This window comes from Mirounga leonina, unplaced genomic scaffold (genome assembly GCF_011800145.1).
Source record: "Mirounga leonina isolate KUSES-001 unplaced genomic scaffold, KU_Mleo_1.0 Mir_115, whole genome shotgun sequence".
NCBI lineage: Eukaryota > Metazoa > Chordata > Mammalia > Carnivora > Phocidae > Mirounga > Mirounga leonina.
Window position 1 is genome coordinate 5,155,158 of NW_023270268.1, and position 14,719 is coordinate 5,169,876.

Here is a 14,719-nt window from a genome sequence, read left to right on the forward strand (position 1 = left end):
AATAAAAAAGGTGCCCAGGGCAGAAGGAAAGAAGGAGGAATCATTGAAGGCAGAGTTTGAGCAGTCAGAAAGTGGACACTGCTGTGAATCCTGGATATGCTTTGAGAGTTTTCTAAAGCTGAAGCCGCAGAACCTTTTCCTGACTATGATGCTGCTGATTCATGCCTTCCTGTTTGAGGTTCAGACCAAGCCATGACAGACAAATGTAGAGAGGCCGCCTGCCTTTGGACCCATTGTTAATTCTGTGTTTGGAGGCTGGGGAACCATGGGAACAGGCCATCTTCAGGTGAACACAGGAGATGCAGACCTGTTGGAAAATGTGTAGCCCGAACTTCCATTCAGCTGCCTTAATGGAGAATGTTCCACTGACCTACTTTAGGATGGTCCCGTTGGTTGTCAGCCACAGTGGATACTGCATCATAAGATGACAGAACTAGGCTGGTAGTAAAATATAGGGCAGCTCCTTGTGTGTGTCTGGGGCTCAAAGCATCAAGCAGGGTGTGGTGTGTGTGTGTGTGTGTGTGTGTGTATCGGAGACACCTGTGCATTGTGATCCAGTTACTCAGGACTGCGGATGGGGTGGGGGGGGGGGCAAGGTGGGGAGACCTACATGGCTAAATACTACTAAAGCAATTTCTTTTTTTTTTTTAAGATTTTATTTATTTATTTCAGAGAGAGAGAATGAGAGAGAGCACATGAGAGGGGGGAGGGTCAGAGGGAGAAGCAGACTCCCTGCCGAGCAGGGAGCCCGATGCGGGACTCGATCCCGGGACTCCAGGATCATGACCTGAGCCGAAGGCAGTCGCTTAACCAACTGAGCCACCCAGGCGCCCCTACTAAAGCAATTTCTTAGTAGCTGATCAAACACCACCTGGTTGCTGAAGGAGAAAAAACAAAGCATAGACTGTTCTGTCACATGCTAAACTTACCTGGAAAGAAAATCCAAAAGCCTCTCATGACCCTTTCCTCCACACCCCAACAACATAACAACAAACAAATGAGATGTGGGAGTGCACACATGTACACACCACGCATGCACTCATACCTTCAGTCAGGGAAATGCATGCTTGCATTGCCACAGCAAGAATGTTGTCTAAAGAATTCACGTCACTTCAGCCTGCCCACGACATCCAGGCACCACCTTTACCCTGTTCTAAGGCCATAAAGAGAAGTAACCAGAATGACTTATTAAAACTGAGGAAGGACAGTGAACCAGCCTGACTCAGTTTGATCCAGAAGGCCTATATCACTTTGCATGAGATCAGCCTGCTATCCCTGTTTGAAAAGGACATTTTAAGGAACATTTTCTGGGCATCCATTTTCTTATTTTAAAGATAGAAATAAAAAATGCCGATCTGGTAGGTTTGGTATAAAGATTAAATGAGACAGGACCCAAAAACAGTAGTGTCCACTTATAGTAACTTTCCTTGCTTCTCCCTGTTTCCTCTCACTTCAGCAGCCAGAACTTGGCTGCCCAGATGCCTTGGCAATGCTGACATGCTTAAATATGTCCACAGTGGCACAGAGCAGCTCCTTTCCTCATAAAAGCTGTCACGGCACTGAGGACCTCTCCTGTTGGGGCAGGTAGCACCCGCATGCTCTCAGCTCCTGGCCAGAACCTCCAGGCCATCTTTGACTCTTCCCTGGCCCCTTCATCCAGAAACCCCATCCATGCACGCACTCTGTGACTTCTCTGTGGTCAGGTCAGGCCCCTCTTCTCTCCCCCATTGCTCCCACCCCAGCCCAGGCTTCGTCCAGCACATCTCACATGAACTATTTCAAGAATTACCCCAGTCGTGTTCTTTCTCTCCATCTCTACCTCCTCATCTACTTTACACACTGCTGCCAAACCTCATCTGAAAACAAACTGACATCGAATTATTGCTTTTCTCAGGAATGCTTCACTATCTCATTGCCTAAAGAATTACACTCACGCTTCTCTGACTTGACACTTACTCTAAAACCTCCAGGAGCCAATAAAAGCAAAGAAGCAATGAGGTTTTGTCCTATCAGATTTGTAGAAAGCGGTACTTTGTTCATTACCCCGGCAGTCATCATCAGTGGTATGAGCGAACATCTGTAAGAGAATCTTTGCAAACAGACTCAAAATGCGGACCTGCAGGAGAGAGCAAGAGAGAGGAGGAATGGTGCGGAGGAATCGGGGTGGGTATGGCATTCTGGCTCTGCACTTAGCAGATCGAGTGACCTCGGACAGCTGATGGACCGTCTCTCAAACCAAATGTCTTTCAAACAGATTGAAAATTACAATACCTATCTATTTCTTAGAATTTACTGACAACTACATAGAGTGACCCACGTGAATATTCTTTGTGGACTATGAAACTCAAAAACTGTTATTAAAGCCATCTTTATGTACAAAAGGTTGATATTAACAGTATGCCAAATTCCTAGGCAAACACTTTGGGGATGGGGAGAGGGAGTAGAACCTAGACTGGCCTATCAATTCTGGGGAGACCTAAGAAGAAGTGCAAATTCTCAAGCCTTAAGCTAGAACAGTTCTGAAGAAAGCAAACGGGACTGTAAAAACCTCAGACCCCAGACAAGAGAGATAATCACTCCCTTGTGCAGTGATTATCAGTAGGGTTGATAAGGGTGTCAAGTTCAGATAGTTCCCAAATGGTCATGGGAAAGTGATCATTGAGGAGGATGTCTTCTCTCAACATTTGAAGCCAAACACACTTAAGAGAAGGAAATTTTGGTGGCCGTGGTATTACGATGTGAACTAATGACCCAGAGGGCAAAGGCTATGGTCTCCAAACACAAAGCCCCGAGCCAACCCAACTCCCATTGCTATTTTTAAAGCTCAGTGCGGGTGAGGGGCGGGGGAAGTAGGGAGAGTTTTTCCACTAGCAGTCAGGAACCGAAATAGGAAAGATCAACAGAAGCATTTATAAACAATGAATGCCATTAATTTTTTTTTAAGCTAAGAGGGGGTTGGAAAGATGTTAGTGTAGCAAGGAGTGGAGAATATAGGCAGGGAAAGATGGCCGAGGGGTCTTCCCATTTTTTAGTGGCCCTTTCTGCTTGCTTAATGGCATTTTGAGTCACTGGTGAATTACTCTATTAGCGAGTTTCCCGGAAAACTTGGAACCCATCTTATTCAAGTGAAGTAAGGGAGAGATAGGATGGGTTATTTTTAATCAGGGTCCCATGACTAGAGTTCAACTGTGATGGAAAATATGTTCCCTTTTTTCCCCGTTAGCAGAAAACTTTCTAAGTATTGAGTGATATCTAAAGTTTGGGGGCAGTTTAAGCTGCCTTGCTCTCGGTCCAAAGCTCAAGCTCTTTCCAGTACACCACATTGTAAGGACAGTGACAGGTAACCTAGGGCTCTTTTGGGGATGGTGAGAAAGAATTGTAGGTCCTGGGTTGAGCTATGTCTGCCTAACTTCCCAGCATGGTGAGACAAGAACATTGAACAGGGGGCTGGGCACTTGGAGTTTAACACAGCTCTGCTGTGAAGGAACAGTGTAATGTTTGTCAGATCACTTTGCTTCTTTAAGCCCGTTTCTTTATCTGTAAAATGAGAGAGTTGGGCTGGATCAGGGAAGGGGGGGGTGCAAATTGGCTTCCATACTAATTGATTGGCAGTGATTGCCCAGAGAAACTTCTAAAGCTGCTCAGTGAGAAAATTATTGTGATTGATGAGTGGTATCTGCCATGTATACAAAATGAAGCGCTTCTTCGGTACATATACTATATATCTGCCATCTTTAGGCTACTGGTCTCAAAGGCAGGACTTCGCAGAAATTGAATATGCATGCACATCACCTGGAAGTCTCGGTGAAATGCTTATCCTGATTTAGTGGGTCTGGTTGGATCCTGAGATTCTGCATTCTTCACAGGGTCTTAGGTAATGCCAATTATACTGATCTGTGGGCCACATTTTAAGTCACAAGGCACTAAGGATCTTCCTGACTAAATTCTGTGATACTCTTGGGGTGCCTGGTGGCTCAGTTGGTTAAGCATCTGCCTTCAGCTCAGGTCGTGATCCCAGGGTCCTGGGATCGAGTCCCACATCAGGCTTCCTGCTCAGCGGGGAGTCTGCCCCTCCCCCTGCTCCTTCTCTCTCTCTCTCCCACGCGTGCAAGCTTTCATTCTCTTTCTCAAATAAACAAATAAAATCTTTAACAAATAAAAAAATTTTAAAAAGAACTATATTCCCAACAAAGGACACCTAAAAAAGAAAAACAAAAATTAATTAGTTAATTAATTCTGCGACACTCTTAACTCAGCAAGTCACTAAGATTTATGTGGGAGGCCTTACCATAGGTACCTGGGAAAGAGAAATGAAGTACAGAAATAGAGAAAATAGCTCATTTTAAATTTTCATAAGATTTCTAACTTTGTCTCTTGCATATATATGTATCTTTCTTTCCATAGATAATAAATATGGAAAGCTTAATAAATAATTGGGGATACACATACACTTGTAAATACATGCACCAATGCATATTAAAAGTTCCAGGAAAACCCAGCTGAGGGAACAATAGTTCTACCTGAGGAGGAAGAGGTCAATGAAAGTTCCATAAAGAATGTGGCCTTTGAGGTAGGCTTCCTACCAAACTCATTATAAGTCTTAGACCTCCCCATTGAGTACAAAGAGCCAAAGTATGCCATATTTTCTTTAAAAAAAATGTTAACAGGGAGTCAACTCTTAATGTCTCAGAAACTGATGATAAAGCCTGCAGATTTGTCCAGGTTAACCACTGCCTCTCTGTTCTTTTGGTAGACTTCTCACATGGCAGGCACCATATCCAAAAACAAACCGGGTGGTTACACTACCTGGTTTTTGTCTGGAATAGTATTTGAAAAGAGTTCTGATGGGCGGCTGGATGGCTCAGTCAGTTAAGCGTCTGTCTTTGGCTCAGGTTTTGATCCCGGGGTCTTGGGATCAAGCTCCGCATCGGGCTCTCTGCTCAGCGGGGAGTCTACTTCTCCCTCTCCCTCTGCCCCTCCCCTCTGCTCGTGCTCTCTCTCCCTCTCTCTCATGCTCTCTCTTCCTTTCTCAAAATAAATAAGTAAAATCTTTTTAAAAATGAAAAGAGTTCTGAACCAGTTCATCCTTTTATCCCTGATTTTTAAATGTGATGGATCAAAGATCTGCTACCATGATGCAATGAGAAAATATAGCTAAAAGATTTCAGTGAAACCTAATTGATTGTGGGGAAGAAATAAATAAACAAAGGACATCAGCCAGAGATGCAATGTTGAGTATGGATTAAGTCAGACCTGCTTTAGGATTGCAGCCCTACCACTTACCAGCTAAATAGACTTGGGTAAATTGCTTAAACTCTCTGAACCTTAATTTTCCACCTGTTAAGTGTGGAATAATAACTAACTTGAAGGGATTGTTGTGTTACAGAGAACATATGGCAAGAACCTAATTCTTGGTGATCTTGAGCACAGGCTACATATCCAGGGGTTCTGATCCCAGGGGTCTCTCAGTTTTCAGCCTCCCAGGAGAAAAGACAAGTAGCTCTGTGTGCAGAAAGGAAGAGGGAATTTGTTATCAGGATAACTGGGTTCAGATTTCCTCTCCACCCTTGTCTCCATGAGGACTTAAACCTTAAAAACTGAGGACTTCCCTCCCCAAAAGCTTCATTTTCCTCAGCTATAAAAAAGGGCTGAAAATAGTTGCTGCCTTTCATCCGTGGTTCTCAACTAGAAGGCGATTTTACCTCCCAGGTAGGGATTCAAGACTTAGCAAGTAAAAAGAAATTTGAATTTCAGAAAAACAACCAATGATTTTTTAGTGTAAGTGTGACAGGCAATATTTGGGACACAGTTATCCCATGCAATATTTGAGGTATTCATATATTAAAAAAATAATTTGTTAATTAAAATTTAACTGGACTTTATTTTATCTAGCAGACTTATCTCCCAGGACATTTGACAAAGCCTGGTGTTGTTTTTGGTTATCACAATTCTGGACAGAGGGTGCCAACGGCATCAGGCAAATATATATTATATTTGGGATATATTAACCATGCCCCAGTGCACAAGACAGCCCATCACACACACGCGCAGCAAAGAATTATCAGGCTGCAAATGTCACTAGTGCAGAGACTGAGAAACTCTGCTCAAAAAACTTGGATTTGAAAAAAAAGACTTTGAGGGGCCCCTGGGTGGCTCAGTCAGTTAGGTGTCCGCCTCTTGATTTTAGCTCAGATCATGATCTCAGGGTCCTGAGATCAAACCCGGAATGGGACTCAGTGCTCCGCAGGGAGTCTGCTTAAAATTCTCTCTCCCTCTTTCTCTGCTCACCCCCCACTCTTGCCTGTGCATGTGCACTCTCACTCTCTCTCTCTCTCTCTCTCTAAAAAAAAAGACTTTGGAATCTAGAAAGCAATAAAGCTATCCACTAAATTTTGGAAAAAAAAAGGAGGGGTTGGGGGTGGGGAGTCTTTGGGCACTTTTCCCTTGCCAACCAGAGGTAACTGAGATGGAATAGTCTATGAGGTCTGCTGCAGAATGTGCTCTGAGTAACCCGGAAGAACGCCCCACCTCAAAGGATGTTGTTCCAGGAAAGCAAAACAAAGCCCGCCGTGCATGTCAGCATGCACAGGGCGTGCGGCATGGAGCGAGTGAGCAGCTGGCACCTGGCAGAATTGGCAGGACTTGGCCTCCAGGATAACACTCTCCATTCTACTGAGGCCAAGGTCATGGTGCGTGGAGATGGGGGAGAGCTGCTGTCACCTTTTTTGCCCCAGGCTCTCACCCTCCGGACCCCAACCACAAATTCCCCACAGTGGGAACTCCCGAAACCACACCACCAGGGTGATTCCTCTCATCTCAACATGACCTTATTTTTATAATTCTTCAAAAATAATTGCACTTCCTTTCAAAAATATGCCGTATCTTATTTCTCATTACAAAAGGGAAATGTACTCCATATAGAAAATGAGAAAATACAGATAAAAACAAGAACTAAAAAGTATTTATAATTCCACCACCCAGATAGAAATACTATCAAAGTCTTGCATATGCCCTGCCAGACTTTTTGACATGTATATAATGTTCATTTTAAATGAGGGTTTTCTAAGCATTGTGGTATATGACCCATATTTTGACACTTTAACATTATACTGTGAGCGTTCTATTATGTCAATCGTTATTAAATCAAAAATTGCCTCAGTAGCCAAAAAGGATTTTGATTATGGGTTTTCCAAGCTTTTATTAACTAATACCTTATTCTGTGATATTTTAGTTATTATCCTGTTTTGTGATATTCACAAAGCAATGGCAAATGTCTTTGTAGTTAAATCTTTGCAGACATATTTAGTTATGTTTTAAGGCCAATTCTGAAATTGAAATTGCTGTAGCCAAGAATTATGCATCTGTTTAAAGTTTTTGGTACATGGTCCCAAATTAATTGGTTCATGTTCTTAAATTAACAAATTAAGCCCCCAAATTAAGGGCTACCATTTCCTCCCTCTTAGCAGCAGTGTGTGGGAGTGCCAATCACCCCACAGCCAAGCACTGATGGTTTTCTTTTCCATTTTTTAAATCTTTTCACATTTGATAGAGTAAAAATGGATATCTTGCTATTTTTATTTCCAGTTCTTTGATTACTAATTAAGTCTGCCACTTAATAAATGCTTAACTTTTAATTCCATTTCTTTTTTTTTTTTTTTATGTTATGTTAGTCACCATACAATACATCATTAGTTTTTGATGTGGTGATCCACGATCCATTATTTTCATATAACACCCAGTGCTCCATGCAGTACGTGCCCTCCTTAATACCCATCACCGGGCTAACCCATCCTCCCACCCCCTCTCCTCTAAAACCCTGTTTGTTTCTCAGAGTCCATAGTCTCTCATGGTTCATCTCTCCCTCCGATTTCCCCCCCTTCATTTTTCCCTTCCTTCTCCTAATGTCCTCCATGCTATTCCTTATGTTCCACAAATAAGTGAAACCCTATGATAATTGACTTTCTCTGTTTGACTTATTTCACTTAGCATAATCTCCTCCAGTCCCATCCATGTTGATGTAAAACTTGGGTATTCATCCCTTCTGATGGCTGAGTAATATTCCATTGTATATATGGAATATTCCATTGTATATATTCTTTATCCATTCATCTGTTGAAGGGCACCTCGGCTCTTTCCACAGTTTGGCTATTGCAGACATTGCCGCTATGAACATTGGGGTGCATATGGCCCTTCTTTTCACTACATCTGTGTCTTTGAGGTAAATACCCAGAGGTGCAATTGCTGGGTCATAGGGTAGCTCTATTTTTAACTTTTTGAGGCACCTCCACACTGTTTTCCAAAGTGCCTATACCAGCTTGCATTCCACTTGCATACCAACAGTGTAAGAGGGTTCCCCTTTGTCCACAACCTCTCCAACATTTGTTGTTTCTTGCCTTGTCAATTTTTGCCATTCTAACTGGTGTAAGGTGGTATCTCAATGTGGTTTTGATTTGAATTTCCCTGATGGCTAATGATGTTGAACATTTTTTCATGTGTCTGTTAGCCATTTATATGTCTTCTTTGGACAAGTGTCTGTTCATGTCTTCTGCCCATTTTTTGACTTGATTATTTGTTTTCTGGGTGTTGAGTTTGAGAAGTTCTTTATAGATCTTGGATACCAGCCCTTTATCTGTAGTGTCATTTGCAAATATCTTCTCCCATTCTGTGGGTTGCCTCTTTGTTTTGTTGACTGTTTCCTTTGCTGTGTAGAAGCTTTTTATCTTGATGAAGTCCCAAAAGTTCATTTTTGCTTTTGTTTCACTAGCTTTTGGAGAAGTATCTTGAAAGAAGTTGCTGTGGCCGCTGTCAAAGAGGTTACTGCCTATGTTCTCCTCTAGGATTTTGATGGACTCCTGTCTCACATTGAGATCTTTCATCCTTTTTGAGTTTATTTTTGTGTATGGTCAAGTTTCATTCGTCTGCATGTGGCTGTCTAATTTTCCCAGCACCATTTATTGAAGAGACTGTCTTTTTTCCATTGCATGTATTTTCCTGCTTTATAATCCCGTTTCTTTTATAAGCTGTCAGGTTATGTCCTTGTGCAATATATCTTTTGGTTTATTTATCTTTCCCTTTTAATTGGTAAGAAATGCTCATCAATCCAGTATAATACAGTATAATGTCCTGAATTTTATAAGGCACATATTTTTCCCAATTTATCTGCCTTTCAGCCTTTTTTATGAGTGAGTATATTTTAATGTAATCAAATTTATCAATCTTTTGTATATTGTTTTCTCTCATAAAATCATACTTAGAGCTTCTCTATTCAAGAATAAATAAGCTAGCTTTATATTTTCTTCAATTAACTTAATAGTTTTAACTTTTTTAAGGTTTTATTTATTTATTTTAGAGAGAGAGAGAGAAAGAGCAGGGGGAGGGGCAAAGGAAAGGGGAGAGAGAGAATCTCAAGCAGACTCCCCACTGAGCATGGAGCCCAACACAGAGGGCTCAATCTCAGGACTCTGAGATCATGAGCTGAGCTGAAATGAAAAGTTACATGCTTAACCGACTGAGCTACCCAGACACCCCTAATACCTTCAACTTCTCTGTAAACTCCTTAACCCATCCAAACTTTATTTCAGAATATGTTATGAATTAAATATCTGGTCTTTTCTACCAAATAATTTACCAGGTGATTCACCAAAATTTGTTGAATAATCCTTCTTTTCGCTGCTGATTCAAAAGTCACTTTTATCAATCATTAAATTTTTAAAGATACCTAAGTATATTTCTTGGTTTTCAATTCACTTTATTGGTTATTTTGTTTGTTTGTTCAGCACCAATAGCTCTCTGGTTTAATTATTCTTGTGGGTTATCATAGATTCTTTTTCAAAAATGTTTTGCTATTCTCAAGCATTTATTCTTCAAGATTAATTTTAGAATCACTTTAGGAAGTCCCCCACCCAAATCCCATTGAGACTTCAACTGGAATTCTGGTGAATTTGCAAAACTATTTGGAGAAAATTGGCATCCCTTCAAAACATATTTTTTTTTCTTTTCTTATTTAATAATACCATGCTGAGTATTCATAACATCACGCATCTTTGTCTTCTTTCAAACTTAAAAAGAATTCATTCAACAAATATTTTTGGAGTATCTCCTCTCTACCAGGTTTTGTTCTAAGCCTTTAGGATGTAACAGTGAATAAACCAGGAAAAGATGCTGGCCCTTGTAAAATTGACATTTTCGTCGGGGAGACAATGGATAGGATGGATGGTTGGATGGATGGATTGATGGATGGATGGATTCATGGATGAGTTTTCAAGGTTCCAAGTGATGTGGAAGGAAGAGCAATGTAAAGCAAGGTGAGAAGGATCAGGAGTTCAGAGGCAAGGGACGGATTGCAGTATCACAGGAAGTGGTCAGCATAAGCTTGTCAAGATAAGACCTGAGCAAGACTTGTGAAAGGTGGGAGAACCCTAGGGAAAGGGCATTTCAAGTGAAAGAAACAACTAGAGCTAAAGCCTAAGGAAGGAGTATACCTGGTAAGCTAAGTAACAGCCCAGTAGCCAGTGTGAATGATGGCAGAAGAAAGTGTAACTGTAGACCATTGAGAGGACTTCAGCTTTTACTCTGTAAAGTAATTATAGGACTTTAATGATATTTGCAAAAGGTTTCTTTAGCTGCTATGTGAAGAATAGCGGCTTCTAATACTTTGGAGGGATGGGGCAAGGATTGAAGCAGAGAGGACAGTCAGGAGGCTGTCACAGCAGTGCAGGTCAAGATCAGGGAACAGCAGAAGAACTGAGAAGGGGCCAGACTCTTGATATATTTTGAAGGAAATACCCAGCAGGATTTTCTGCATGTGGGCTGCATGAGGAAATTAGCAGACAGGGATGCTGCCAACAAGGCTTCTGGCCCAAGTAACTGGAAAAATGGAGTTGCCATCAAGTGAAATGGGGAAACTGCAGGTCGAATAGGTTCTGGGGCAGGTGTTGAAGGGAAAAGATCATTAATTCAGTTTGAGACATGTTGAAGTTTGAAATGTTTATCTTGTAGCCAAGTAGGAAAATGTCAAGAAGTCAGGAGATAAGGAGTTTGAGGGGCCTTTCCTAGGTAGAAGATATAAATACTGGCGTTGTAAGCATGTAAATAGTATTTGAAGGGATAGGGTTGGATGATATGACCAAGGGAGTAAGTACAGACGGAAGAGAGAAGAGGACCAAGGACTGAGCCCTGGGGCCATCCAATCTTAAAAAGTTGGGTATAAGGGGAAGAACCAGCAAGAGACCAGGAAGAAGTGCCTAGTGTGGTAGAGATAAGCCAAGAAGATATACCATCTTAGAAGCCAAGAAAGAAAATGTTAAAGAGAATGATCAACCTTATCAAATGCTGCTATTGGTAGATAGATCAATTACGGGATGAACTTTGACTACCAGATTTAGCCAGATGTTGGTGTCTGGTAACGATGAGAGTAGTTTACTGGTGAGAGAGAGTTTCTAATGTTTCCTCATTAAGTATCAGACAAACTCATGTCAGATGTGTATCCTTTATTATAGTATAGAATATCCTTTTATTTCATCTTCACTAAGAGCTTAAATCAGAATGAGAAATCTATTTCTATGAGTAATTAGATTAATAGCTATTTCTAATAATAAACTAGACTGTATACAATGGAATAGTCAGTCATAAAAAGGAATGAGATACTGATACATGTGGATAAACCTCAAAACCAAACTAAGTGTAAGAACCCAAACACAAAGGTCACAGATTGATAATCCTATTTATATGAAATAGCAAGAATAGGTAAATCCATAGAGACACAAAGCAGACTGATGGTTTCCAGAAGTTGGGGGAGGGAAGAGTGGGACATAATTGCTTAATGTGTATGGGATTTCCTTTTGGGATGATGAAAATATTTCAGAATTAGATAGGGGTGATGATTGCACAGTATTGCGAATGTATAAAATGCCACCGAATTCTTCACTCTACAGTGGTCAATTTTATGTTATGTGAACTGTACCTCAATTAAAAAAAATACTGGGAAAAAGAAAAAGCTGTGGCCCACTGGCCAAATCTGGCCCACTGCCTATTTCGAACCACGAGATGGGAATGGTTTTTGCATTTTTTAATTGTTGAAAGAAAATTTAGAGAAGAATATTTCATAACACATGAAAATTATATGAATTTAAATTTCAGTGTCTCTAAATAGAGTTTTATGGAGACACAGCCATGCTCATTTGATTACTTGTTATTTGTGTCTGCTTCATGCCTCAAAGGCAGAGTGGAATAGATGCAGGAGCAACCTAAAATGCTTACTCTCTTGCCCTTTACAGAGAGAGACACGTTTCTGGCCCCTAGTCTAACTCCTCAGGAAGAAAAAAACAAACAAAAACCAAAAAAACAAGAAAACTCCTTTATAGCCAAGCTTTGCATGGTTGACGAGTTTTCTTCTGGAGAAATCCTCCATTCTGCTACCAGAATCTCCAGATTCTTGAAATATAAAGTGTTTTTCAAAGAAGGAGTTGGGGGTCATCTGCCTTCCTCCTGGTAATTATGCCTTCACTTGATTAGCTTGTAAGCCATTTTAAAAATCCTACACTAGATGACAAGAAAGCATTTCTAATGCTGTGGTGAATGTTGTAAAAATGTCACTGGTGGCGTGCTCAGCATGGGCGAGATTCTTACCAGAGAGTAAGGCCAGACAAGTAATTCTGTCCCCTCTCCATCCTGAAAGGGTAAACTCCAGAGAAGGCTAAGCTCCATGGTCCTCCCCAGCTCTCAGCCTCTTTTTTCTCCCCTGCTCCCCTAAAATCAAAGTGGCAAGTGAAGGCAAGGGAGGACCCCACCCATGTCAATAGAACTGACTTTCTCAGTTCTGACAGCTTCTCTTCACAATCCCTGCCAGAGCTTCCCAAATCCTAGTCAGATCTGAAATGTGAAACTTAACATCTCAGTGGCCCATCTTTCTAGAGTGTGGATGAAAGTGCCTACCCATTCATTTTGTCTTGTCTTGTTTGGGGGATGTTTGTTTGTTTGCTTTAATATTCTCTCCTCAAATTCTTAATCTCAGGAAACAAACTGAGGGTTGCTGGAGTGGTGGGGAGTGGGACAGTAGGGTGGCTGGGTGATAGACATTGGGGAGGGTATGTGCTATGGTGAGCACTGTGAATTGTGTAAGACTGTTGAATCACAGACCTGTACCTCTGAAACAAATAATGCAATATATGTTAAAAAAAAAAAAAAGAAGAAGAAGAAGAAGATAGTAGGAAGGGAAAAATGAAGGGGGGGGAATCGAAGGGGGAGATGAACCATGAGAGACTATGGACTCTGAAAAAAAAACTGAGGGTTCTAGAGGGGAGGGGAGTGGGGGGATGGGCTAGCCTGGTGATGGGTATTAAAGAGGGCACGTACTGAATGGAGCACTGGGTGTTATACGCAAACAATGAATCATGGAACACTACATCAAAAACTAATGATGTAATGTATGGTGACTAACATAACATAATAAAATAAAATTTAAAAAAAAATATTCTCTCCTCAATCTCAAACCTTTCCCAGTGTGGTCCTTTGATACAGATCCTCCAGGGATATATGTGGCCCTTTAATACAGAGATGCTCCAGATGAAGGCCCAATTTTGCCCTGCAGACATTCTCCTAGAAAGCTGAGGGATCAATGTCATGCAACTGACAGTCCACATGGGCTTTAACCTTTGGTTCTAATTCTCTCCCGTTGGCCACGGCTGCTAAAACTTTCATCAGCTTGTTCTGCATCAGGTGTTAGAAGTCCTTAAATGGTTAGCTTATGACGTTAATACATAACGAAAATATAATCATTATATATTATTATATTTAAATGTTTAAGTATTATTTAAATAAAGTAGTAACATAGTTAATAAATAAGTATGAATCTTACTTATAAAAGATCGATGGAACGAATTCTTCTATAAATAATACGTTTCTTTAGTATTTGATGCTGTATTCGTGTTTCAAATGTATTGGAGGGGGGCGCCTGGGTGCCTCAGTCGTTAAGCGTCTGCCTTCGGCTCAGGTCATGATCCCAGCGTCCTGGGATTGGGCCCTGCATCGGGGTCCCTGCTCCGCGGGAAGCCTGCTTCTCCCTCTCCCACTCCCCCTGCTTGTGTTCCCTCTCTCGCTGTTTCTCTCACTGTCAAATAAAAAAAAATGTATTGGAGGTAAACCTTTACAGAGCAAGGGTCACCTTGCTTATTTGTACATTGAGTGTGGGGATTTCGGTGTAGTACACACAGGAGAGTAGAATGTAGACGGTGCTCTATCTGGGTCATGCCTCATCGAATCCTGAGTTTGGAATATCCAGCTCAGCCTTAAGGAATCTGGGAATCGTGACCTCAGGGAAAGCCACCATTTAGAGCTACAGGTGATGCACTTTCTAGTCCTGTTACCATTTACTTTTGCATGTTAAGTTGTGCTTATTAAAAAGAGGGTCCCTTGGTTTTTCCACTTTGTGCTTGTGACACCCTTTCTCAGATGGGGAGACTGAGATCAGAGGACAGGTGCCCGTCCAAGGTCTCAGAGCTAAGGACTAATACCTCAGTCTTTTGATACCTGAAGTCCAACTTCTTCCACCTCGCCATGGTACATTTATGTATTATGTGTGCATGTATATACACACATACCCAGATCGAACATACAAATATAAGACAATTTACGTGTGAAAGTTATAATAAGTTGTAGAACAGCTATCCTGCTTTTGTACTTTTGTATTCTTACATTTCTATTTCTCCACCTTGGCTCCACG

At 41.3% G+C, this 14,719-nt stretch overlaps 1 protein-coding gene across 8 annotated transcripts in view; it reads left to right on the forward strand.

The window, feature by feature from the left end:
- STAC (SH3 and cysteine rich domain) overlaps positions 1–14,719 on the forward strand; it is a 157,465-nt gene that overhangs the window by 72,978 nt on the left and 69,768 nt on the right. The window lies entirely within an intron of this gene.